This window comes from Pleurodeles waltl, chromosome 6 (genome assembly GCF_031143425.1).
Source record: "Pleurodeles waltl isolate 20211129_DDA chromosome 6, aPleWal1.hap1.20221129, whole genome shotgun sequence".
Classification (NCBI taxonomy): Eukaryota; Metazoa; Chordata; class Amphibia; order Caudata; family Salamandridae; genus Pleurodeles; species Pleurodeles waltl.
Genome location: NC_090445.1, coordinates 602,416,145 through 602,444,114, shown reverse-complemented (window position 1 = coordinate 602,444,114; position 27,970 = coordinate 602,416,145). Strand labels below are relative to the sequence as shown.

General features: G+C 45.6%; 1 protein-coding gene across 3 annotated transcripts in view; it reads right to left on the bottom strand.

Moving 5' to 3' along the window:
• LOC138300034 (translocator protein-like) overlaps positions 1–27,970 on the bottom strand; it is a 69,449-nt gene that overhangs the window by 27,316 nt on the left and 14,163 nt on the right. Inside the window, exon 2 of one of the 3 annotated variants that reach the window (XM_069238862.1) lies at positions 27,343–27,479. The exons of the other annotated variants lie outside the window; for them this stretch is intronic. The gene's annotated coding sequence lies outside the window, so the exon portion shown is untranslated. The remainder of the gene's footprint in view (positions 1–27,342; positions 27,480–27,970) is intronic. 3 annotated transcript variants of the gene reach the window in all.

Here is a 27,970-nt window from a genome sequence, read left to right as displayed (position 1 = left end):
CTAAACCTAAGACTGCATTTTCTACCATTGGAGGACATTACCAGTTTACTGTAATGCCTTTTGGTTTGAAAAATGCACCTGCCACTTTTCAGAGGTTGGTGAACACAGTCCTGCAAGGGCTGGAAGCTTTCAGTGCAGCATATTTGGACGATATAGCTGTCTTTAGCTCCAGCTGGGATGATCACCTGGTCCACCTATGGAAAGTTTTGGAGGCCCTGCAAAAGGCAGGCCTCACTATCAAGGCTTCAAAGTGCCAGATAGGGCAGGGTAAGGTGGTTTATCTGGGACACCTTGTTGGTGGGGAACAGATTGCACCACTTCAGGGGAAAATCCAAACAATTATTGATTGGGTTCCCCCTACCACTCAGACTCAGGTGAGAGCCTTCCTAGGCCTCACTGGGTATTACAGGAGGTTCATTAAGAACTATGGCTCCATTGCAGCCCCTCTTAATGACCTCACATCCAAGAAAATGCCTAAAAAGGTATTATGGACAGCAAACTGTCAGAAAGCTTTTGAGGAGCTGAAGCAGGCCATGTGCTCTGCACCTGTCCTGAAAAGCCCTTGTTACTCTAAAAAATTCTATGTCCAAACTGATGCATCTGAATTAGGAGTAGGGGCAGTCCTATCACAACTTAATTCTGAGGGCCAGGATCAACCTGTTGCTTTTATTAGTAGAAGGTTGACCCCTAGAGAAAAGCGTTGGTCTGCCATTGAGAGGGAGGCCTTTGCTGTGGTCTGGGCTCTGAAGAAGTTGAGGCCATACCTGTTTGGCACTCACTTCATTGTTCAGACAGACCACAAACCTCTACTTTGGCTAAAACAAATGAAAGGTGAAAATCCTAAATTGTTGAGGTGGTCCATATCCCTACAGGGAATGGACTATACAGTGGAACATAGACCTGGGAGTAGCCACTCCAATGCAGATGGACTCTCCAGATATTTCCACTTAGACAATGAAGACTCATCAGGTCATGGCTAGTCTTATTGTCCTTCGTTTGGGGGGGGGTTGTGTAGGAAAGTACCATCTTGCCTGGCATGTTACCCCCATTTTTCACTGTATATATGTTGTTTTAGTTGTATGTGTCACTGGGACCCTGGTAACCCAGGGCCCCAGTGCTCATAAGTATGCCTGAATGTGTTACCTGTGTAGTGACTAACTGTCTCACTGAGGCTCTGCTAATCAGAACCTCAGTGGTTATGCTCTCTCATTTCTTTCCAAATTGTCACTAACAGGCTAGTGACCATTTTTACCAATTTACATTGGCTTACTGGAACACCCTTATAATTCCCTAGTATATGGTACTGAGGCACCCATGGTATTGGGGTTCCAGGAGATCCCTATGGGCTGCAGCATTTCTTTTGCCACCCATAGGGAGCTCTGACAATTCTTACACAGGCCTGCCACTGCAGCCTGAGTGAAATAACGTCCACGTTATTTCACAGCCACTTTACACTGCACTTAAGTAACTTATAAGTCACCTATATGTCTAACCTTTACCTGGTAAAGGTTAGGTGCAAAGTTACTTAGTGTGAGGGCACCCTGGCACTAGCCAAGGTGCCCCCACATTGTTCAGAGACAATTCCCTGAACTTTGTGAGTGCGGGGACACCATTACACGCGTGCACTACATATAGGTCACTACCTATATGTAGCTTCACAATGGTAACTCCGAATATGGCCATGTAACATGTCTATGATCATGGAATTGCCCCCTCTATGCCATCCTGGCATAGTTGGCACAATCCCATGATCCCAGTGGCCTGTAGCACAGACCCTGGTACTGCCAAACTGCCCTTCCTGGGGTTTCACTGCAGCTGCTGCTGCTGCCAACCCCTCAGACAGGCATCTGCCCTCCTGGGGTCCAGCCAGGCCTGGCCCAGGATGGCAGAACAAAGAACTTCCTCTGAGAGAGGGTGTGACACCCTCTCCCTTTGGAAAATGGTGTGAAGGCAGGGGAGGAGTAGCCTCCCCCAGCCTCTGGAAATGCTTTGTTGGGCACAGATGTGCCCAATTCTGCATAAGCCAGTCTACATCGGTTCAGGGGACCCCTTAGCCCTGCTCTGGCGCGAAACTGGACAAAGGAAAGGGGAGTGACCACTCCCCTGACCTGCACCTCCCCTGGGAGGTGTCCAGAGCTCCTCCAGTGTGCTCCAGACCTCTGCCATCTTGGAAACAGAGGTGCTGCTGGCACACTGGACTGCTCTGAGTGGCCAGTGCCACCAGGTGACGTCAGAGACTCCTTCTGATAGGCTCCTTCAGGTGTTAGTAGCCTATCCTCTCTCCTAGGTAGCCAAACCCTCTTTTCTGGCTATTTAGGGTCTCTGTCTCTGGGGAAACTTTAGATAACGAATGCAAGAGCTCATCCGAGTTCCTCTGCATCTCTCTCTTCACCTTCTGCCAAGGAATCGACTGCTGACCGCGCTGGAAGCCTGCAAACCTGCAACATAGTAGCAAAGACGACTACTGCAACTCTGTAACGCTGATCCTGCCGCCTTCTCGACTGTTTTCCTGCTTGTGCATGCTGTGGGGGTAGTCTGCCTCCTCTCTGCACCAGAAGCTCCGAAGAAATCTCCCGTGGGTCGACGGAATCTTCCCCCTGCAACCGCAGGCACCAAAAAGCTGCATTACCGGTCCCTTGGGTCTCCTCTCAGCACGACGAGCGAGGTCCCTCGAATCCAGCGACTCTGTCCAAGTGACCCCCACAGTCCAGTGACTCTTCAGTCCAAGTTTGGTGGAGGTAAGTCCTTGCCTCACCTCACTGGGCTGCATTGCTGGGAACCGCGACTTTTGCAGCTACTCCGGCCCCTGTGCACTTCCGGTGGAAATCCTTTGTGCACGGCCAAGCCGGGGTCCACGGCACTCTAACCTGCATTGCACGACTTTCTAAGTTGGTCTCCGGCGACGTGGGACTACTTTGTGCAACTTCGGCGAGCACCGTTTCACGCATTCCTTGTAGTGCCTGTTTCTGGCACTTCTCCGGGAGCTACCGGCTTCAGAGAGGGCTCCTTGTCTTGCTCGACGTCCCCTCTCTCTGCTGGTCCAATTTGCGACCTCCTGGTCCCTCCTGGGCCTCAGCAGCGTCCAAAAACGCTAACCGCACGATTTGCAGCTAGCAAGGCTTGTTGGCGTTCTTTCGGCGGGAAAACACTTCTGCACGACTCTCCATGGCGAGAGGGATCCGTCCACCAAAGGGGAAGTCTCTAGCCCTTTTCGTTCCTGCAGAAACCTCAGCTTCTTCTGTCCAGTAGAAGCTTCTTTGCACCCACAGCTGGCATTTCCTGGGCATTTGCCCATCTCCGACTTGCTTGTGACTTTTGGACTTGGTCCCCTTGTTCCACAGGTACCCTAGATTGGAAATCCACAGTTGTTGCATTGCTGGTTTGTGTCTTTCCTGCATTATTCCTCTAACACGACTTCTTTGTCCTTAGGGGAACTTTAGTGCACTTTGCACTCACTTTTCAGGGTCTTGGGGAGGGTTATTTCTCTAACTCTCACTATTTTCTAATAGTCCCAGCGACCCTCTACAAGGTCACATAGGTTTGGGGTCCATTTGTGGTTCGCATTCCACTTTTGGAGTATATGGTTTGTGTTGCCCCTATCCCTATGTTTCCCCATTGCATCCTATTGTAACTATACATTGTTTGCACTGTTTTCTAAGACTATACTGCATATTTTTGCTATTGTGTATATATATCTTGTGTATATTTCCTATCCTCTCACTGAGGGTACACTCTAAGATACTTTGGCATATTGTCATAAAAATAAAGTACCTTTATTTTTAGTATAACTGTGTATTGTTGTAGGAAAGTACCATCTTGCCTGGCATGTTACCCCCATTTTTCACTGTATATATGTTGTTTTAGTTGTATGTGTCACTGGGACCCTGGTAACCCAGGGCCCCAGTGCTCATAAGTGTGCCTGAATGTGTTACCTGTGTAGTGACTAACTGTCTCACTGAGGTTCTGCTAACCAGAACCTCAGTGGTTATGCTCTCTCATTTCTTTCCAAATTGTCACTGACAGGCTAGTGACCATTTTTACCAATTTACATTGGCTTACTGGAACACCCTTATAATTCCCTAGTATATGGTACTGAGGTACCCAGGGTATTGGGGTTCCAGGAGATCCCTATGGGCTGCAGCATTTCTTTTGCCACCCATAGGGAGCTCTGACAATTCTTACACAGGCCTGCCACTGCAGCCTGAGTGAAATAACGTCCACGTTATTTCACAGCCATTTTACACTGCACTTAAGTAACTTATAAGTCACCTATATGTCTAACCTTTACCTGGTAAAGGTTAGGTGCAAAGTTACTTAGTGTGAGGGCACCCTGGCACTAGCCAAGGTGCCCCCACATTGTTCAGAGCCAATTCCCTGAACTTTGTGAGTGCGCGGACACCATTACACGCGTGCACTACATATAGGTCACTACCTATATGTAGCTTCACAATGGTAACTCCGAATATGGCCATGTAACATGTCTATGATCATGGAATTGCCCCCTCTATGACATCCTGGCATAGTTGGCACAATCCCATGATCCCAGTGGTCTGTAGCACAGACCCTGGTACTGCCAAACTGCCCTTCCTGGGGTTTCACTGCAGCTGCTGCTGCTGCCAACCCCTCAGACAGGCATCTGCCCTCCTGGGGTCCAGCCAGGCCTGGCCCAGGATGGCAGAACAAAGAACTTCCTCTGAGAGAGGGTGTGACACCCTCTCCCTTTGGAAAATGGTGTGAAGGCAGGGGAGGAGTAGACTCCCCCAGCCTCTGGAAATGCTTTCTTGGGCACAGATGTGCCCAATTCTGCATAAGCCAGTCTACACCGGTTCAGGGACCCCTTAGCCCCTGCTCTGGCGCGAAACTGGACAAAGGAAAGGGGAGTGACCACTCCCCTGACCTGCACCTCCCCTGGGAGGTGTCCAGAGCTCCTCCAGTGTGCTCCAGACCTCTGCCATCTTGGAAACAGAGGTGCTGCTGGCACACTGGACTGCTCTGAGTGGCCAGTGCCACCAGGTGACGTCAGAGACTCCTGCTGATAGGCTCCTTCAGGTGTTAGTAGCCTATCCTCTCTCCTAGGTAGCCAAACCCTCTTTTCTGGCTATTTAGGGTCTCTGTCTCTGGGGAAACTTTAGATAACGAATGCAAGAGCTCATCCGAGTTCCTCTGCATCTCTCTCTTCACCTTCTGATAAGGAACCGACTGCTGACCGCGCTGGAAGCCTGCAAACCTGCAACATAGTAGCAAAGACGACTACTGCAACTCTGTAACGCTGATCCTGCCGCCTTCTCGACTGTTTTCCTGCTTGTGCATGCTGTGGGGGTAGTCTGCCTCCTCTCTGCACCAGCAGCTCCGAAGAAATCTCCCGTGGGTCGACGGAATCTTCCCCCTGCAACCGCAGGCACCAAAAAGCTGCATTACCGGTCCCTTGGGTCTCCTCTCAGCACGACGAGTGAGGTCCCTCGAATCCAGCGACTCTGTCCAAGTGACCCCCACAGTCCAGTGACTCTTCAGCCCAAGTTTGGTGGAGGTAAGTCCTTGCCTCACCTCGCTGGGCTGCATTGCTGGGAACCGCGACTTTGCAGCTACTCCGGCCCCTGTGCACTTCCGGCGGAAATCCTTTGTGCACAGCCAAGCCTGGGTCCACGGCACTCTAACCTGCATTGCACGACTTTCTAAGTTGGTCTCCGGCGACGTGGGACTCCTTTGTGCAACTTCGGCGAACACCGTTTCACGCATCCTTGTAGTGCCTGTTTCTTGCACTTCTCCGGGTGCTACCGGCTTCAGAGAGGGCTCCTTGTCTTGCTCGACGTCCCCTCTCTCTTCAGGTCCAATTTGCGACCTCCTGGTCCGTCCTGGGCCCCGGCAGCGTCCAAACACGCCAAACGCACGATTTGCGACTAGCAAGGCTTGTTGGCGTCCTTTCGGCGGGAAAACACTTCTGCACGACTCTCCAAGGCGAGAGGGATCCGTCCACCAAAGGGGAAGTCTCTAGCCCTTTTCGTTCCTGCAGAAACCTCAGCTTCTTCTGTCCAGTAGAAGCTTCTTTGCACCCGCAGCTGGCATTTCCTGGGCATCTGCCCATCTCCGACTTGCTTGTGACTTTTGGACTTGGTCCCCTTGTTCCACAGGTACCCTAGATTGGAAATCCACAGTTGTTGCATTGCTGGTTTGTGTCTTTCCTGCATTATTCCTCTAACACGACTACTTTGTCCTTAGGGGAACTTTAGTGCACTTTGCACTCACTTTTCAGGGTCTTGGGGAGGGTTATTTTTCTAACTCTCACTATTTTCTAATAGTCCCAGCGACCCTCTACAAGGTCACATAGGTTTGGGGTCCATTCATGGTTCGCATTCCACTTTTGGACTATATGGTTTGTGTTGCCCCTATCCCTATGTTTCCCCATTGCATCCTATTGTAACTATACATTGTTTGCACTGTTTTCTAAGACTATACTGCATATTTTTGCTATTGTGTATATATATCTTGTGTATATTTCCTATCCTCTCACTGAGGGTACACTCTGAGATACTTTGGCATATTGTCATAAAAATAAAGTACCTTTATTTTTAGTATAACTGTGTATTGTGTTTTCTTATGATATTGTGCATATGATACTAAGTGGTACTGTAGTAGCTTCACACGTCTCCTAGTTCAGCCTAAGCTGCTCTGCTAAGCTACCATTATCTATCAGCCTAAGCTGCTAGACACCCTATACACTAATAAGGGATAACTGGGCCTGGTGCAAGGTGCAAGTACCCCTTGGTACTCACTACAAGCCAGTCCAGCCTCCTACATTGGTTGTGCAGTGGTGGGATAAGTGCTTGAGACTACTTACCACTCTTGTCATTGTACTTTTCATAAGAGAAAAATATACAAAACAAGGTCAGTGTATATACACATAGCCAAAAAGTTTTGCATTTCCTCTTTTCACTCTTTTCTAAGTGCTGAAAAGTACCTCTAAACTTTCAAAAAGTCCTTAAAAGTTTAAAAAGTTTTTTCTGTCTTTCCAAAAAAGTTCTGAAAACTTTTTTCTCTTTTTCTATCACTTTAACTCTCTCTAAAAAATGTCTGGCACAGGCCAAAGTGTTGATCTGTCCAAACTTGCATATGACAACCTTAGCTGGAAAAGAGCAAGGAGTCTCTGTATAGAGAGAGGTTTGAGTGCAGGGAAGAATCCTTCCTTGGAACTGTTACTTAACATGCTTAGAGAACAGGATAAGGCCATAGGTGCCTCATCTGTTGAAAAAGTACCTAATAGTTCTCAATCTGATTCAGGGACTCCCCCAGGAAAAGATTCAGGAAAGAAACTTCCTAGCCTGCCCATTACTAAACAATCTAGCATAGATGGTAATGATGATGAGCCACACCATATAAATAGTGTTGTCTCACATCATAGCAAAAGCATTTATTCTCACCATACTGGTAGTAATGTTTCTGTAAACCAAGCTGTTAGAGTGGCTTCTGTAAGGGACAGGTCTCCTTCTGTTCATTCCCATCATAGCTCTGTTTCTAGAAATGTCCCTCCCACCAACCCTGATGACAGAATGTTAGAGAGGGAACTCAATAAGTTGAGGGTGGAACAAACCAGACTGAAGCTTAAAAAGCAACAGCTGGATTTGGATAGACAGTCTTTTGAATTAGAGAAGGAAAGACAGAAGTTGGGTTTAGATACCCATGGTGGCAGCAGCAGTATTCCCCATAGTCATCCTGCAAAAGAGCATGATTCCAGGAATCTGCACAAGGTAGTTCCCCCTTATAAGGAGGGGGATGACATTAACAAGTGGTTTGCTGCACTTGAGAGGGCCTGTGTTGTACAGGGTGTCCCTCAAAGGCAGTGGGCTGCTATCCTATGGCTATCATTTAGTGGAAAAGGTAGGGATAGGCTCCTTACTGTGAAAGAAAATGATGCTAATAATTTCCAAGTTCTTAAGAATGCACTCCTGGATGGTTATGGCTTAACCACTGAACAGTACAGGATAAAGTTCAGAGAGACCAAAAAGGAGTCTTCACAAGACTGGGTTGATTTCATTGACCATTCAGTGAAGGCCTTGGAGGGGTGGTTACATGGCAGTAAAGTTACTGATTATGACAGCCTGTATAACTTGATCCTGAGAGAGCATATTCTTAATAATTGTGTGTCTGATTTGTTGCACCAGTACTTGGTGGACTCTGATCTGACCTCTCCCCAAGAATTGGGAAAGAAGGCAGACAAATGGGTCAGAACAAGAGTGAACAGAAAAGTTCATACAGGGGGTGACAAAGATGGCAACACAAAGAAGGATGGTAAGTCTTCTGACAAGGGTGGGGACAAATCTAAAAATGAGTCTTCATCAGGCCCACAAAAACACTCTGGTGGGGGTGGTGGGTCCAAATCCTCCTTTAATCAGAACAAGGAAAAGAAACCATGGTGCTATTTATGTAAAATAAAAGGCCATTGGACAACAGATCCCAGTTGTCCAAAGAAAGGCACCACAGCTCCTACCACTACAACCCCTACTGCTACACCTAGTGTCCCTACTAATAGCAGTGGTGGTGGGAGCAAACCTACTAATAGCCAATCCAAGCGAGTAGCTGGGCTCACTTTTGGTAATTTAGTTGGGGTTGGTCTGATTAGGGAGACCACAGAGGCTACTTTAGTCTCTGAAGGGGCTATTGATTTAGCCACTTTGGTTGCTTGCCCCCATAACTTGGAGAAGTACAAGCAACTAACCCTAATAAATGGTGTTGAGGTCCAGGCCTACAGGGACACAGGTGCCAGTGTCACAATGGTGATTGAGAAACTGGTGCACCCTGAACAACACATACTTGGACACCAGTACCAAGTAACCGATGCTCACAACATAACACAAAGCCACCCCATGGCTGTTGTAAATCTCAACTGGGGGGGGGTAACTGGTCCAAAGAAAGTTGTGGTAGCTTCAGATTTACCTGTAGACTGTCTATTAGGGAATGATTTGGAGACATCAGCTTGGTCAGATGTGGAGTTGGAGGCCCATGCAGCAATGCTGGGCATCCCAGGGCATATTTTTGCTTTGACAAGGGCTCAGGCCAAAAAGCAAAAAGGACAGGGAAGCTTGGATCCTGGAACAATGGACCAAGTGCTCCCTAAAGCTAGGGCTAGTAGAAGCAAACCACTTCCTACTATCCCTCCCTCTACAGTGGATTCTACTTCTGAGGAAGAAGAATTCCCTCCCTGTGCAGAACCTACACCAGAGGAGCTGGAAGCAGACACTGCTGAGCTTTTGGGTGAAGGAGGGCCTGCCAGAGAGGAGCTGAGTGTGGCACAGCAAACCTGTCCCACATTAGAGGGTCTCAGACAGCAAGCTGTCAAACAGGCTAATGGGGATGTCAGTGACTCTCACAGAGTTTACTGGGAGGACAACCTCTTGTACACTGAGCATAGGGATCCTAAACCTGGAGCTGCCAGGAGATTAGTGATTCGTCAGGAGTACAGAAAGTTCCTCCTAACACTGGCACATGACATTCCCTTAGCTGGGCATCTAGGACAAATGAAAACTTGGGACAGGCTTGTTCCCCTGTTTCATTGGCCTAGGATGTCTGAGGACACAAAAGAATTTTGCAAGTCCTGTGAAACCTGTCAAGCCAGTGGCAAAACAGGTGGCACCCCAAAGGCACCCCTTATCCCACTGCCTGTGGTTGGGGTTCCCTTTGAAAGGGTAGGGGTTGACATAGTTGGCCCCCTTGACCCTCCTACTGCTTCAGGCAATAGGTTTATCTTAGTGGTAGTGGACCATGCCACAAGATATCCTGAAGCTATTCCTTTAAGGACCACTACAGCACCTGCAGTGGCAAAGGCCCTCCTGGGAATATTTTCCAGGGTGGGCTTCCCAAAGGAAGTAGTATCAGACAGAGGAAGCAATTTCATGTCTGCATACTTAAAGGCCATGTGGAAGGAGTGTGGTGTAACGTACAAGTTCACAACACCCTATCATCCACAAACAAATGGACTGGTGGAGAGATTTAATAAAACTCTCAAAGGCATGATTATGGGTCTCCCTGAAAAACTCCGCAGGAGATGGGATATCCTTCTACCATGCCTCCTTTTTGCCTACAGGGAGGTACCCCAGAAAGGAGTGGGCTTCAGCCCCTTTGAACTTCTTTTTGGACACCCTGTTAGGGGTCCACTCACACTTGTAAAGGAGGGTTGGGAACAACCTTTAAAAGCTCCTAAGCAGGATATTGTGGATTATGTACTTGGCCTCAGATCAAGGATGGCTGAGTACATGAAAAAGGCCAGTAAAAACCTTCAGGCCAGCCAAGAGCTCCAGAAGCAATGGCATGATCAGAAGGCTGTTTTGGTTCAGTACCAACCAGGGCAGAAAGTGTGGGTCTTGGAGCCTGTGGCCCCAAGAGCACTCCAAGATAAATGGAGTGGTCCCCACACAATTGTTGAAAAGAAGGGAGAAGTCACCTATTTAGTTGACTTAGGCACTGCCAGGAGTCCCCTTAGGGTGCTCCATGTCAACCGCCTGAAACCCTACTATGACAGGGCTGATCTCACCCTGCTCATGGCAACTGATGAGGGACAGGAAGAAGACAGTGATCCTCTACCTGATCTCTTCTCTTCCACAGAACAAGATGCTCTTGTGGAAGGTGTAGTTTTGGCTGATTGTCTTACTGCTGAGCAGAAAGATAATTGCATAAATCTCCTAGGACAATTTTCAGAACTCTTCTCTACTGTGCCAGGCACCACTTCCTGGTGTGAGCACACTATAGATACTGGAGACAGTTTACCTGTCAAAAGTAAGATCTATAGGCAGCCTGACCATGTCAGGGACTGCATAAAGCAAGAAGTTCAGAAAATGTTGGAACTAGGAGTGGTTGAGCACTCTGACAGTCCATGGGCTTCTCCTGTGGTACTGGTACCAAAACCCAATTCTAAAGATGGAAAGAAGGAAATGCGGTTTTGTGTAGACTATAGAGGTCTCAACTTGGTAACCAAAACTGATGCTCACCCTATACCCAGGGCAGATGAGCTCATAGATACACTGGCATCTGCCAAGTATCTAAGCACTTTTGATTTGACTGCAGGGTATTGGCAGATCAAATTGTCAGAAGATGCTAAACCTAAGACTGCATTTTCTACCATTGGAGGACATTACCAGTTTACTGTAATGCCTTTTGGTTTGAAAAATGCACCTGCCACTTTTCAGAGGTTGGTGAACACAGTCCTGCAAGGGCTGGAAGCTTTCAGTGCAGCATATTTGGACGATATAGCTGTCTTTAGCTCCAGCTGGGATGATCACCTGGTCCACCTATGGAAAGTTTTGGAGGCCCTGCAAAAGGCAGGCCTCACCATCAAGGCTTCAAAGTGCCAGATAGGGCAGGGTAAGGTGGTTTATCTGGGACACCTTGTTGGTGGGGAACAGATTGCACCACTTCAGGGGAAAATCCAAACTATTATTGATTGGGTTCCCCCTACCACTCAGACTCAGGTGAGAGCCTTCCTAGGCCTCACTGGGTATTACAGGAGGTTCATTAAGAACTATGGCTCCATTGCAGCCCCTCTTAATGACCTCACATCCAAGAAAATGCCTAAAAAGGTATTATGGACAGCAAGCTGTCAGAAAGCTTTTGAGGAGCTGAAGCAGGCCATGTGCTCTGCACCTGTCCTGAAAAGCCCTTGTTACTCTAAAAAATTCTATGTCCAAACTGATGCATCTGAATTAGGAGTAGGGGCAGTCCTATCACAACTTAATTCTGAGGGCCAGGATCAACCTGTTGCTTTTATTAGTAGAAGGTTGACCCCTAGAGAAAAGCGTTGGTCTGCCATTGAGAGGGAGGCCTTTGCTGTGGTCTGGGCTCTGAAGAAGTTGAGGCCATACCTGTTTGGCACTCACTTCATTGTTCAGACAGACCACAAACCTCTACTTTGGCTAAAACAAATGAAAGGTGAAAATCCTAAATTGTTGAGGTGGTCCATATCCCTACAGGGAATGGACTATACAGTGGAACATAGACCTGGGAGTAGCCACTCCAATGCAGATGGACTCTCCAGATATTTCCACTTAGACAATGAAGACTCATCAGGTCATGGCTAGTCTTATTGTCCTTCGTTTGCGGGGGGGTTGTGAAGGAAAGTACCATCTTGCCTGGCATGTTACCCCCATTTTTCACTGTATATATGTTGTTTTAGTTGTATGTGTCACTGGGACCCTGGTAACCCAGGGCCCCAGTGCTCATAAGTGTGCCTGAATGTGTTACCTGTGTAGTGACTAACTGTCTCACTGAGGCTCTGCTAACCAGAACCTCAGTGGTTATGCTCTCTCATTTCTTTCCAAATTGTCACTGACAGGCTAGTGACCATTTTTACCAATTTACATTGGCTTACTGGAACACCCTTATAATTCCCTAGTATATGGTACTGAGGTACCCAGGGTATTGGGGTTCCAGGAGATCCCTATGGGCTGCAGTATTTCTTTTGCCACCCATAGGGAGCTCTGACAATTCTTACACAGGCCTGCCACTGCAGCCTGAGTGAAATAACGTCCACGTTATTTCACAGCCATTTTACACTGCACTTAAGTAACTTATAAGTCACCTATATGTCTAACCTTTACCTGGTAAAGGTTAGGTGCAAAGTTACTTAGTGTGAGGGCACCCTGGCACTAGCCAAGGTGCCCCCACATTGTTCAGAGCCAATTCCCTGAACTTTGTGAGTGCGGGGACACCATTACACGCGTGCACTACATATAGGTCACTACCTATATGTAGCTTCACAATGGTAACTCCGAATATGGCCATGTAACATGTCTATGATCATGGAATTGCCCCCTCTATGCCATCCTGGCATAGTTGGCACAATCCCATGATCCCAGTGGTCTGTAGCACAGACCCTGGTACTGCCAAACTGCCCTTCCTGGGGTTTCACTGCAGCTGCTGCTGCTGCCAACCCCTCAGACAGGCATCTGCCCTCCTGGGGTCCAGCCAGGCCTGGCCCAGGATGGCAGAACATAGAACTTCCTCTGAGAGAGGGTGTGACACCCTCTCCCTTTGGAAAATGGTGTGAAGGCAGGGGAGGAGTAGACTCCCCCAGCCTCTGGAAATGCTTTCTTGGGCACAGATGTGCCCAATTCTGCATAAGCCAGTCTACACCGGTTCAGGGACCCCTTAGCCCCTGCTCTGGCGCGAAACTGGACAAAGGAAAGGGGAGTGACCACTCCCCTGACCTGCACCTCCCCTGGGAGGTGTCCAGAGCTCCTCCAGTGTGCTCCAGACCTCTGCCATCTTGGAAACAGAGGTGCTGCTGGCACACTGGACTGCTCTGAGTGGCCAGTGCCACCAGGTGACGTCAGAGACTCCTGCTGATAGGCTCCTTCAGGTGTTAGTAGCCTATCCTCTCTCCTAGGTAGCCAAACCCTCTTTTCTGGCTATTTAGGGTCTCTGTCTCTGGGGAAACTTTAGATAACGAATGCAAGAGCTCATCCGAGTTCCTCTGCATCTCTCTCTTCACCTTCTGATAAGGAACCGACTGCTGACCGCGCTGGAAGCCTGCAAACCTGCAACATAGTAGCAAAGACGACTACTGCAACTCTGTAACGCTGATCCTGCCGCCTTCTCGACTGTTTTCCTGCTTGTGCATGCTGTGGGGGTAGTCTGCCTCCTCTCTGCACCAGAAGCTCCGAAGAAATCTCCCGTGGGTCGACGGAATCTTCCCCCTGCAACCGCAGGCACCAAAAAGCTGCATTACCGGTCCCTTGGGTCTCCTCTCAGCACGATGAGCGAGGTCCCTCGAATCCAGCGACTCTGTCCAAGTGACCCCCACAGTCCAGTGACTCTTCAGCCCAAGTTTGGTGGAGGTAAGTCCTTGCCTCACCTCGCTGGGCTGCATTGCTGGGAACCGCGACTTTGCAGCTACTCCGGCCCCTGTGCACTTCCGGCGGAAATCCTTTGTGCACAGCCAAGCCTGGGTCCACGGCACTCTAACCTGCATTGCACGACTTTCTAAGTTGGTCTCCGGCGACGTGGGACTCCTTTGTGCAACTTCGGCGAGCACCGTTTCACGCATCCTCGTAGTGCCTGTTTCTGGCACTTCTCCGGGTGCTACCTGCTTCAGTGAGGGCTCTTTGTCTTGCTCGACGTCCCCTCTCTCTTCAGGTCCAATTTGCGACCTCCTGGTCTCTCCTGGGCCCCGGCAGCGTCCAAAAACGCCAAACACACGATTTGCGACTAGCAAGGCTTGTTGGCGTCCTTTCGGCGGGAAAACACTTCTGCACGACTCTCCAAGGCGAGTGGGATCCGTCCACCAAAGGGGAAGTCTCTAGCCCTTTTCGTTCCTGCAGAAACCTCAGCTTCTTCTGTCCAGTAGAAGCTTCTTTGCACCCGCAGCTGGCATTTCCTGGGCATCTGCCCATCTCCGACTTGCTTGTGACTTTTGGACTTGGTCCCCTTGTTCCACATGTACCCTAGATTGGAAATCCACAGTTGTTGCATTGCTGGTTTGTGTCTTTCCTGCATTATTCCTCTAACACGACTACTTTGTCCTTAGGGGAACTTTAGTGCACTTTGCACTCACTTTTCAGGGTCTTGGGGAGGGTTATTTTTCTAACTCTCACTATTTTCTAATAGTCCCAGCGACCCTCTACAAGGTCACATAGGTTTGGGGTCCATTCGTGGTTCGCATTCCACTTTTGGAGTATATGGTTTGTGTTGCCCCTATCCCTATGTTTCCCCATTGCCTCCTATTGTAACTATACATTGTTTGCACTGTTTTCTAAGACTATACTGCATATTTTTGCTATTGTGTATATATATCTTGTGTATATTTCCTATCCTCTCACTGAGGGTACACTCTGAGATACTTTGGCATATTGTCATAAAAATAAAGTACCTTTATTTTTAGTATAACTGTGTATTGTGTTTTCTTATGATATTGTGCATATGACACTAAGTGGTACTGTAGTAGCTTCACACGTCTCCTAGTTCAGCCTAAGCTGCTCTGCTAAGCTACCATTATCTATCAGCCTAAGCTGCTAGACACCCTATACACTAATAAGGGATAACTGGGCCTGGTGCAAGGTGCCAGTACCCCTTGGTACTCACTACAAGCCAGTCCAGCCTCCTACAATTGTGTTTTCTTATGATATTGTGCATATGACACTAAGTGGTACTGTAGTAGCTTCACACGTCTCCTAGTTCAGCCTAAGCTGCTCTGCTAAGCTACCATTATCTATCAGCCTAAGCTGCTAGACACCCTATACACTAATAAGGGATAACTGGGCCTGGTGCAAGGTGCAAGTACCCCTTGGTACTCACTACAAGCCAGTCCAGCCTCCTACACCAATACACTACAATCCGGCTTTCCTCCGTGACCTTTGACCCAGACCCTTTGATGCCTGGAGATATGGGGGATGCCTCACATTAGATGATCTTTTTCATAACTGGGACATATTGACTTTTGAGAATTGCAAACTGAATTTGAATCTTTCTCACACAAACCTCCCAACCATGTCTCAACAAACTACTTACAAATAAAGAACCACAAATAAACTGAGGGAACAAAAAAAACATATTTTTCTAAACAAAATAAGGACATGGTCCCTAATAGAATAAGGGCATTATAAATTATATATAGGTTGATAATGCGGCCAGAAAAACCATCAATAAAACATCACATCCTTATCTGAGTTTCCAAGGTAAGCGTTTAACCCTTGTGCTTCTGCGAGGATGAGCTTCACCCTCTTGACACACTCTGTTTTCCTACTTATTCTCAACTTCATAAGACACATGGAATGCTTCACCACTCTTTCAACATTCCACCAACTCTTGCTTGTGATCCTCACAGCATTACAACACACCTTGTCAATCATCACTGGTCTACCAAACTTTTCTTCAACTTTTTTCAGAAACCCAGTTTTTTTAATCCGCACAACATCAGAAAGTTAAACTCACCTGACTTAACTCTTTTCCTCATGTCAAAATACATGTTTTTATTTGGCCTGTGACTGGATAACATTTTTCCTGAGCTTACAATCTACCTCCTCAAGAATCAAACCCAACTTTGCCCACCTTGCCATCTAGCCTGGACACACCTTTGTGCAAGGTTTATGACCTCTCAGCAATTCAAAACGAGATATCTTTGTCGATGAATGATGGCTAGTGCGCTAAAACCATATCACAGCCCATACAGTGTTGCTCACAACACATTTGTTGGACAACACCCACTGCACACAGTGAACAACCACCCTATTCATGTGTTCAACAAGTCTGTTGGTTTTTGGGTGATGCAACAAACTCTTCAAATGTTTCTCATCACCAGACTTAAGAAATTGTTGCACCTTATCACTCACAAGAGCACCCCGCTTTCCAAAATTAAATTTGGGGAAAGTCTTTGTGTAGAAATGCGTCCTTTATTAATTCCACTACATTTTTGGCACTGGGTTCCAATACAAATCTGATCTCTGGCCATTTAGAGTAGAAATCAACCAACACCCATGCTAATTTGGAATGACTAGGCAAATGATGAAAAGGCCCCACTAAATCAATACCGATTCTCTCTCAAGGTCTAGATGAGTACACAATAGTAACCAAAGGTGGGACATTGCCCTTCACAACCTTTTCTGCATTTGCACATAAAACATACTGACTGATGACCAAATCAACCTCTTTGTCCATGGATGGCCACCAGAACGTTTGACCTAGTCAGTGCTTTGTAAATGTGCACTCCAAATGCCCTTCATGGGCAGTCTTAATCAGTCTACATCATAAAACAACTGGGGGAACTAATTTGTGTCCCTGAACCACCATGCCACCCTCCACAGATAACCAAGCATTAACCAGCCATTTTCCAGACTCCTCTTGCTGGGCCAACCCTGCACAGCAAAACTTAAAACCTTTTCATTACCGTATCATCATTCACTACCTTTCTCCACTATTCCTCCATCACTGCACACATCTCTTCTAGATCAATAGATGCAGTCAAACTACTTTTATTACCCTTGTCTTCCTCACCACACAACTCACTATCCATAACCTTACTTTAACCTCCAACAGCTGGAAATCTAGACAAATAATCTGTTCTCACATTTTTCACACCCTGATTATGAATCAATGTGATATTGCATCAACCTGGTAGATAACCTTGCAATTCTTGGTGTGTGCTCTTTAATTTTGTCTCCATTCAAAATAGCTAACAACGGTTTATGATCAGTTTTGATACTGAATGTTGTACTCCAAATAAACAGGCAAAATGTTTAGATGGCTCACCAGCACTCAAGTAGTTACTTTTCAATCGTGGACAAATTACATTCATTGTCTTTGAGTAGTCTAGAGGCATGTTCCACTGTAAAATCACATTCCCCACTGTTTTTAGTGAGAACTGACCCCAGTCCAATGTTACTGTCATCATTTGTTATACAACACTTCAAACTTGGATCATAATGTCTAAAAGCTTTTAATCCTACCAGCTGTCTCTTGATCCACTCAAAACTCTTTCCACCCTCATCACCCCATAGAAAAATTTAATATTCTTTAGTAAGACAGACAATGTTTTGCTGTGAGTAGCATAATCAGAAATGAACTTAAGGTAAAATTCACACTACCCCAAACAATTACTTCAATTCTGACTTACAGGAGCAACAACATTGATAATAGCATCAACTAGACCAGGTCTGGGTTCGATGCTGTCTCCAGATACAACATGACTCAAATATTCCACTCTTGTCTTTCCAAACTAATTTTTTTATGCCACCCATTTTCCTCCATGATAGATAACACCAGCTTCAAAATCTGATTTTGTTCTTCTTTAGAACAGGCAAAAAATTAACACATCATCCTGGCAAACAGCCACCCTTTCCAGATCTTTACAAAAGTTGAACAGTATCCTCTGGAATATGGATGTGGCAGATGGCAGACCAAAAGGCAACCAACAATATTGAAATGTACCCACAGGGGAAATAAAAGCAGTGTAATGCCTTGACTCAGGCTCCAACACAACCTCATGGTAGGCTGAAGCTAAGTCCAATTTCAAAAATAATTTAGCATTTCTGATGATAGTCAGCAGCTCTGAAATTTTGGGAAGAGGATATGAATCAACCCAGATAGCCTTCTTAAGACTCCTGAGATCCACACAAATCCTCAAATCTCCATTGAGGTTCCATGCAACTACTAATGGAGATAGCCACAAGGAAGACTCAGTCGGCTCAATGATGCCCTTGTCACACAACACAGCCAACTCTTTCTCAAGATCTTTCCTAACACAAAATGGAACATTACACAACTTATTCTTAACCAGGACTGCACCCTCCTTAGCTCTTATTTTGTGTTGAAAGCCTTCTATCTTACCAAAGTGTTATTAAAAAATATGCAAATTGTGTACCCACTCCATCACTAGCCTGGTCTGACACTAATGAAACTTGATCCTTCATTCCTTTCGTCAAAACCATATGGAAAAAACCCTGATGGAACCATTCCAAAATGCAAAGACCTATCACTGCAACATAAACATTACCACAAATGTTCCTTCCTCTGAAAATCAAAATGTCTTAAAACAAGCAGACAACTTAATCATCCTCCCTTCATAAGAGACAGGAGCATGATCAGGTGGCTTTAACTCTTTCCCTGGCCATGTCTTATTAAACAACTCTCATGTGATCATGGTGATTCTTGCACCCGAATCAACCAATAATTGCACAACTGTGGGTTCAACTTGGGTTTACACATTCGCCAGGATCTCCTATCATAACATCGTCTACTTTTACTACAAGAACAATGTTTTGCAGATCTTCTTGTACTTTTAACATTCCTGACTCACTACTACCAGGAGCATCAACAATAACGTTATTTGTCTGGTTTGTTGAATTTCTTGTTGGTTTGACATTGGCACACCCTAATTAAATGCTCCAGCTTATTGCAGTTCCAAGAGATAACACATTTTGGTGGGCATCCATTTTCTCCCTTTATATGTGCAGAATACTCAAAACCTGAAGCAAGTATTTGTTTGGTTAAAAAACAACTTTCAGTGGTTTAACATCTTCATTAGACCCTTTTTGATCCTTAATTCTCTTGTCATTAACATTACATATACTATTAAAAGCCTCTTCATGTGTGTCTTCCAACTCTTTGAAAGAGATATGAGCAACTTCAATGCTCTTTGCTGTCTTTGAATTCCCCTCCAAAGAATGATTCCCCATGCACAACAGTTTTTGTAGGGTCTGTTTGTTGAAACATCGACAAATGAATTGGTCATGCACCAACTGACAGTCAGATATGAGATGCCTCAATGCAGGGATTCAGTAGTCAATATTCTCACAATTTAATTGATGTCTCTTAAAGAATTTGTGACGCAGCATTATGAGTCTAGGCTGCACATCAAACTTTAAACTTATCTTCTTGACGACCTCCTTATCCTCATCAAGATTCTCACCCTCCTCCAAAACTATTTCAGGAAAGTGCTTATGTATGGATTTCCTTTCAAACCCTAGGGAGTGTAGTAGGATAATTGTTTTCATCTCAGGTCCAAATCTCTTGGCCTCAATGTCCCCCAAGTACATTCTGAACAAATCAAACCACTTTCTCCAACCTATAGGTGGTTGTCCAGGCATCTCAAGAAATGGTGGAGGAGATTTCACTGACTACATTATGCTATACTTATTATGGACAACTGTCTCGACTTTCCACCATCAAATGAACAAGTGTACGTAACACCGAACAAGTCAACGAGAATATGTGTTTATCACAGATGCAATAGATGCTCTGCTAATACACAAAGTTCAAAAGCTGCATGTGACAATTGGCACACAACCCTTTTTTCAACTCTAGCAAATATAAGTCACACTGGGTAGCCAGCATATGAAAGTGCCTTCGAAAAAATAGTTCTGTACAAAATGTCATAAAAACAGGCCACCTAGATTTGGTTCCCAAAATAAAATAGCCACCATTATTGTCACTACTGTGATTTCAATCTGAAATGGCCACCGATATTGAAAATGGCCACCGCTGTTGTCAAACTAATGGTTCCGACCCAAGATAGCCATCCATAAGCACGGCAATCTCAATTCAAAATGGACATGAATACTAGCAATGAGCCTACCACAGAGGATCCAAATTCAAAATGGCCACTATTATTTTTCTTCTTTGATGAAGGCATGAAACTCTCCCCAATGAAATGTTTGATGGGCTATGTCCTCGCTACTGATGTCCTCTCTGTTTTATTTTCTAGCTCTGCAGTGGCAATATTGTTACTCTCCCTATCCCAACACACATCACTTTATTAGTGATCCAACATGTGGTATGCATCTGAGACACCTCTCCTCAACTTCCACTCATCACCAAAACGGTGATGTAATGATTCACCACAAGCAGTTCAAACGTATTTAATGTAATATAGACACAGGGAGCCATCGCAGAGTGCTCCTTACCGCACTTAACACCTTGCTGCTATTGTTCAACTGCCCCCTCCTCCCACCAATATTCCTTGGCCACATTGACATCCATCATGACAGAATGTTATGAACCCCAATATTAGAGACTCCTTCAGAACACAATCCACTTTCACTTGAAGGATCTCTTGAGTAAGCCGTTGGAAGGATTCTCTCCCAGGTTGCATCATCTTTACTAATAGCACATTAATTTCTAGATCAGTGCTCAAATATCTATACCTGATGTATAAAGCACCATACACTAAGCACTTACCTTTTAGTGAAGCTCACCATAAAACAATATGTTCTGTTCTACAAAGTAACATGCTCCCTCTCTATCTCTAAATTATGCAGTAGCAGTTCAAATGGTTATTTATGTTTGGGCCTCATTGTACTTAATCCTGTCCCTTTATTCCTCCACATACTGAAAACCATGTTACAATGCCAATTTCCTAGCCGAGGTTTACCAATGCTCCAAACCTGCCTATTTATACTACCCAAATGCAGTTTTTCCTCTCTGTGCCCATCACATTGTCCAACCACCACCTCCAGAGAGGAGAGATTTAATGTACAATATTGGGTTGCCTGGACTGAGTGTCTGCCTGACCACATTCTGCCTGACCTTCTTCAGCACCAGTTATTTATGTACAGATGCTATTGTCTTAATTTGATTGGAACCAGACTATTGTATAATGTTTTGGCACCAAACAGCACTGTGCTATAGGAAACTTGTAAATGCTTTTCCCTGCTGAACAATTTGTTATGCACATTTGCACTGTGCTTTACCACCATTTGTATGATCATGTAGCACTTTCTGGTCACCCACGGCAATCCTAGGGTATTCAGTGCCTGGAGACACAGGTCTGTTGATGTTATTGGTTGTGTTCTGTATTGTTTAGAGGGGAGTCCTGTTTGAAGGAGTCCAATGATGGTAGAATTGTCTAGTCTTAGTAATTCGATAGTGGGTGGCTGGCTAAATCATGCTGGGTTTGAGGAGAGTTAGGTGTTTGGCTGTGTATGCCAACATAGACTTATGTTTGTGATGCCTGAGTTTATGGTTACCCGTTGCGTCACTTCAAACCGCTGTTATGTTTTTCAGCATTTATCCATTATGAGGCTTTGAACAAACTCATGCAGAAGCGGTAAGGTGGAATTAACTTCTTCTGAATGGTTCATATGTATTTTGAACCAAGGATACTTATATGTAGTTGAGAAGGTAAACGCTGTATGCAATATTGTATGCATGAAGGGCACTGGAGGTATCTACTATGTATTAACTACTGTTTTATAAGCTGATATAGCGGTGCTGTTAAGGTGGACAATTATATGAGTGAGAGCTATGTAGATTGCAAGATGGAGAAAGCGTTTTTGTTTAATGTGTACTCGTGGTGTAGTGTGAAGTGTGGGTATAATTTACTATGGAGGTTTTTTTGAGATGGCCAATACTTTGCCAACTAGGGGCCTGACTTACACTTTTTTAGTGCCGCATTTGCGTAATTTTTTGACACAAAAACGGCACAAACGTACGAAATATAATTGAATTTAGTAAGTTTGTGCCACTTTTGCATCAAAAAATTACTCAAATGCGGCACCAAAAAAGTATAAATCAGGCCCTAGGTGGCTGTGAGTTCAATGTGTAAAGTTGTATCTGACAGTACAAATATCCCATGCTCTAGATGTGCCCATTGAAATGGAAACACTTAGCCAACTATTTTGTTTGGAGCGGTGTTGCCCATGAGAGTTTGTCAAAGGCTGCGTCAAAGTTGTACTGTTGAGGAGGAGTCATATGTAGGCTGAGGAAACATTCATTGACTGAGGGTTAGGTTTATTGGTGTAATTGTAAAATCTATTATAAATCTACCGCATTCTCATGTTTCTTGCAGAAGGGCATAAATAAGCAAAAAGCATTAGTCAAGACTCAAATTATTGGTACATGGGTCTAATAGCAGGACATTGACAAGCATTAAATGAATCAATTGGCTTTTAGACTTTTTATTTATTTATTTCTTTTCTTTCTTTTCTGTGACAGCTCCTGTGTGAATGGAAGTTAATTGTTTTTGTTTAGCGCACCCTGTTCACTCAATAGGTGGATAGGTTTATGATGTGGATTAAGCAATGCTGAAAGTTCACAAATTGGGGCAAAACAGCATGACATCTCAGATTCAGTTGAAGCATCTCACTGACAACCAGTCTGATCGGTTTTCAGTAAATAGGCGAAAAGATTCTTCAGGGTCAATGCTGTTACTGTTCTTCACCTCTGCTTGGAAAGTGGACAGTTGCTATAATGGTTTGACTAAGGATACAGGCACAGGGTGTTCATAAGAATTAAAAAAGGAAAATAGAGCAAAATAGGACAGAATTGCATGGGTTGCAATCTCACTATATGATTGTGTTACGTATCCCTCAAAGTTTTCCCTAAAACCTTAGCACTTGCACCCTTGTCTTGCAGAACACGTCAGTCTTTTGTCGCCACATTGCATCAAACACTATGAAAAACAAACTTAACGTGGAGACGTATTCTCCTTGCACTGTTTTGAAGAGTTACTATATGGAGGTCGTTTGATTTACCTTGAAAGTTAAGTTGGGAGTAGCTATGAAAAGTGCATTCTTTTCTGCTGCCCTAGGTGAAGTAATGTTTTACCCCTTTTCTACTCCTGGCAATGGGTTTGTGCTGGCTCCTTGTTGGCCAGGGTGGTACTACATACTTGGCATCCGACGGGCTATTGAACATTTCTGGTCATAGAATCGTTCCTCATTTTACAGCCCTCAGGCCCCTTTTCTATCCTTGTTTGCAACTTGTCACCATCAATGGGTTCTCCCTGTGCCGTCCTATTGTTTCCTGCCCTCTGAGTACCTCGCCTAAAACTGCAACTAATATTATTGATATCATCCAGGTATTGCTCCTCTATCAGCTTTAGATGTTTTGCGCCCAAGAATCTAGTGAAGGCAACAAACATAATCCTGATGAGATGGACAGATAATTTTTTCACCCTTTTGACTATCCTTGACCTATATAGATTTAAAGCTGTTAGGTCCCAAGATACATATTCCTCTTCAATTTAGGGCGTGTTAAATATTCCAGAAGCTCTAAAAGAGCTGAGCACAAGGATCGTCAAAGATTCAATCTTATTGACTCCATGATATTGAAGCAGACCTTGTAGTTAACAAGTCTCTGACTAAGTATCTGCTGCAGTACTCTTAACCTCCACCTAAAGCTCCAAGCAAGGCAGTGTGAGTGCTGTTGGTGTGTTATCCTTTCTACAACAGCAATTTTAGGTAGATATGCTCTGCCTATACAGCTTTGTATCATGAGCATCAGAGTATGCAATATATTCAACTGAGAAAAAAGAAACGAATACAGTAATAAACAGTGACCGATTTTTGTTTAAAAAACACTTAGATCCTTTAAACTGATATACCCCTTAGGCTCCATGGGCCTCATTTACAACAAACTGGAGCATCGACCATGATGCACCAGTTTGCTTGCGCCACCCTGCGCCCCTCTAACGACACCATGTTAGTTCTGTATTTACAATACAGCACACCATGGCACTCGTTAGCACAGCTGCATCAGAATTTCTGACGCAGTTGTGTCACTTTGCTGGACTTGCATCAAAAATGTTGACACAAGTCCAGCAAAGCTCGGGGAGGCCCATTTAAGAGAGCCTAGCGTCACTTTAATGCCTTCCCTTGAGCAGGCGTTAAAAAATGATGCTAGAATGATATAGTGAAATCTTGTAGATCTCAGTGCATCATTTATGTGGGCCTTTTTGCGGGGAATGCCTCCCTTGTTCACATTATACCTGGCGCAGGTATAATGTGGCACAAGGCTTCACAAATGGGTGCAATGGTCCACTGCACCGTTTGTAAATGCAGCACTGCGTGGGGGATTGTTTGTGCCGCTTTAGCGTAAAACAAATGACGCTATGGCAGTGCAAGGGGCTTGTAATGAGCCCCCATATGTTTGAGTTGACGAGAAAATAAGAGGTGCTTTAGGTAGAGTAAATGAGCTGAGATACCAAGTTATTCTTGGAAGTGCCCTCCTCCAAGGAAGATTATATTTTTAATACTTTGAAGTGCAGAGTTTACATACTGTATAAAAGTTTTAAAATGTTCCTTTCTCTAAACGTAGGGGTACAAAGAAGTTAGACTTTTAACGATGATTCCGGTGATATTCCTCTATTCCCCTGATACTCTGCTTTGGATGAATACATTTAGGCCCTCATTCTGACCTTGGCGGTCTTTTCGCAAGACCGCTGAGTTACCGCCGCGGTGAAGACCGCCGACCGCGGCGGTGTGCCGCTGTGCGCATTCTGACCGCTGGGAGCGTTCCGCCGGGAAACCGCCAGCAGCCACACTGGCGGTCGGCGGGAAAGTGGAGACTGGTCAACCTCCACCGCCACGCCAGCAGAACACCGCCCACAGAATTACGACCCACATTTCTGTGTGGCGGTCTTCTGTTGGCGGTCTTCTGTTGGCGGTCACGTCCCTATGGCTCCCGTCGCCTCCCAGAGGACCAACGCACAAGGTAAGTTGATCGTCCGTGAGGGGAGGGGGTGGGGGGGTGTTGTGTGATGTGGGCGTGCATGGGGGTGTGCGTGTGAGTGTGTAGAGGGGGTGTGTGAGTGCGTGTATGCGGGCGGGGGGTGCTGCTGTGTCTATGGGTAATGTGTGCTGTTCGGCAGGTGCGCATGTCGGCATGTATGTGTGCGGGTATGTGTCCCCGTTGTGTATGTGTGTGTAGGGGGTGTGTGCATGTCGGGGTGCGTGTATGTGCATGCCGGGGTGGGGGTGGGGAGGGGGTTCGTACCACCTCTGGGGGGTGGCAGGGGGGTGGAGGGTGTGGGGGGAGGACTCGGGTGGGTAGTGGGGGGTGGGGGAGACCCCTATCAGTGCCAGGGAAGGAATTCCCTGGCCCCGATAGTGCTTACCGCCATGGTTCGCACGGCGGTTCCCGCCCGCAAGAAACCGCGGCGGTAGGCAGGGTCATAATACCCTTGGCGGTCTTGGGACGACCGCCGGGCCGGAGTGCGCAAACTCCAGCCCCGCGGTCATGACCGCCGTGGCGGTCGGAGTGGAGAAGTAGCGGTCGGTCGCGGCGGGGACCGCCGCGGTCAGAATGCCATTTTTAATACCGCCGGTCTGTTCGCGGTCCGACCGCCGTCTCTCCGCCGACCGCCAGGGTCAGAATGAGGGCCTTAGTTACTTATTCGACTCCATATAGTTAATTTGGCTTTGGTTATTAGCTCATGAGTTCATAACTCTTTTAATTTTACAAATACAAATTAACTTTCTGATTCACGATTAAGGTTTTCTGGATCTAATATTTTAAATACATAAGTTATGCTGATGATAATTCAAGGAGCTTGTGTAGTATGTCCTGCGTCTGAATGAAATGTTATGCATTAATGGATGTGTGGGACATTTTAGAATGGGAGAGAAGAGTGGATGGGGTGTGAACATTCATGAGCAGTTGCTTGTTGGGGGACATTGGTGGTCGGAGTGCCAGTTTGAGTCTATGCAACTTTCCACAATAAACTACAGTTCATATGGCTAGTGTTTTACTTGATTTCTTCCTCACAACAGTTGGTGAACTGCATAGTGTTATTGCTCTGAATTCTGAAAAGAACTACTTTTACTCACCAGGACAATTGGAAGGGAAGGTAGCTGAGACCACATCTTTGGATCGCTTACTACATTTTTGCTTGAATTTGCAGCAGTAGGAGAGGTCGATACATGTTGACTGTATGCAGGAACATGGGTATCTTTTAATTATCCTCAAAGCATTATCTGTAAATTCATGGTACCAAACTAGAGTGCTGGAATACAGGTGAGTTCCAATAGATAAATTTACATTACACCTGCGTGATGCCATTATAAATAACACACAACATTACATTTTGAATGTATGTGCGCACTGCACTTTTTCGTTCAGGAAGTCTTTTGAGTTACAGCTTTCAGTTCAGTCCAAGATTTCTGCTGTTATCAGAAACTGACATTTTATTTGAGAACATGTATGAATGCCTATTCCTTGTGGTTTTGACTTGTGTCAATCATGCATGCCTCATGCACAGACTCTGGAATTCTTTCATGCCTAGAAGATTAAGTGGCTCTTGCTGTTGTTTCAGTAACAAGTGCTTTTAATGGGTCAAGGTTTTTAGCCTTGTGTCCAACCTGGAGGACCAGTGGATAGCACTTTATCTAGTCTCTACCGTTTGACCTATCTGGCTTTGGCGACCCTGCCAGGACACTCAGCTCCTGGCAGCATAGCTCTCCAGGCCACTAAGACATGCAAGCCCCTCGACCACTTAAAGGTGGCGAACCTCCGAGGAGCAAGGAAACTACTGACAGGATGACATAAGTTCTGATTGCCAAGTGCAAGGTTCTGTAACATACAGACTATGTATGACAAAGGAATGCTGGCTCAATGAACATCTAAGACAAGGCACTACAACCTACACATCCTTGGGTCAGCAAAAGTAGGTAGACCGGATCTGGCAAAATCAATATCACTACAGGGGAGACAGGACTGTTCTTGGGAAATGACTATGGCAACCATCACGAAGGAGTAGCAATCATCCGCAGCAAGGGGGGTAGAGAAGTGCCTAACTGAGTGGAAGCCAGTCAACAGCAGACTCATGGCAGATAGCCAGATTAAATGGCAGACACATCAACACCACCATTATTCTGTGCTATGTGCCATCAAATGATGCAAAGGAAACAATCAAAGACATAACCTACCAACAGATGCAAGCTGAGCTTGAAGTTGTGCCGAACCACGATTTGAGGATTGTGATAAGAAACGTGAATGCTAAAGTTTGGAATGACAACGCATAGCAGAGCCTTGTAAACAAAGACTTTGGAAAATGAAGACTATGGAGAAAGACTATTGGAATTGTCTGCTACAAATGATCTGGGCATAGGAGGGACCCTCTTTACCACTCTGTGATTTTAACAAACTAACCTGGTGCTCTCCCGAAAGCAGAGACAGAAATTAGATTGACCACCGGATGATAAGCAGCAACTGGAGATGCTTACTGCAAGATGTCACAGTGAGGAGGAAGTTGACGCCGGCAGTGACTCACAAACTAGTGACCGCTCCTGTAGCCAAAGCACAGAAAAATAGAACACAAAACATAAAGATGATAGCACTTTGATGTAGCAAGATTACAGGACTGCAAGACCAAGAAGGCATTTGTCTTGCAAATTAAAAACATGTTCCAAATCCTTCCAGACAGAGAAGATCTGTCTGAGCCAGCTGCAGAGGTCAATAATAAATGAGAACAAGTCTCTTCAGTAAATGCAAAGAGCAGTGAAATGTGCCTTGGGACCAAGACAAGGAAGAGGACAGAATAGATAAGACAAGACACATGGCAAGCTATTAAAGACAGGTCAGCAAAAAAGAAACTCACGGAGGCCAGGCTGCAGGATATTTACATGCAACAGTACATAAAAGCAAACAAATCAGTCAAAATGATGAAAAGAGTAGACAAGCAGGTGTACGTGGATAACAGTGCCAGCCAAGCAGAGAAGGTCTTCGAGACGACGAATATAGTCAGTGGTCTAATCTTGTGTCACATTCAACACCCCTA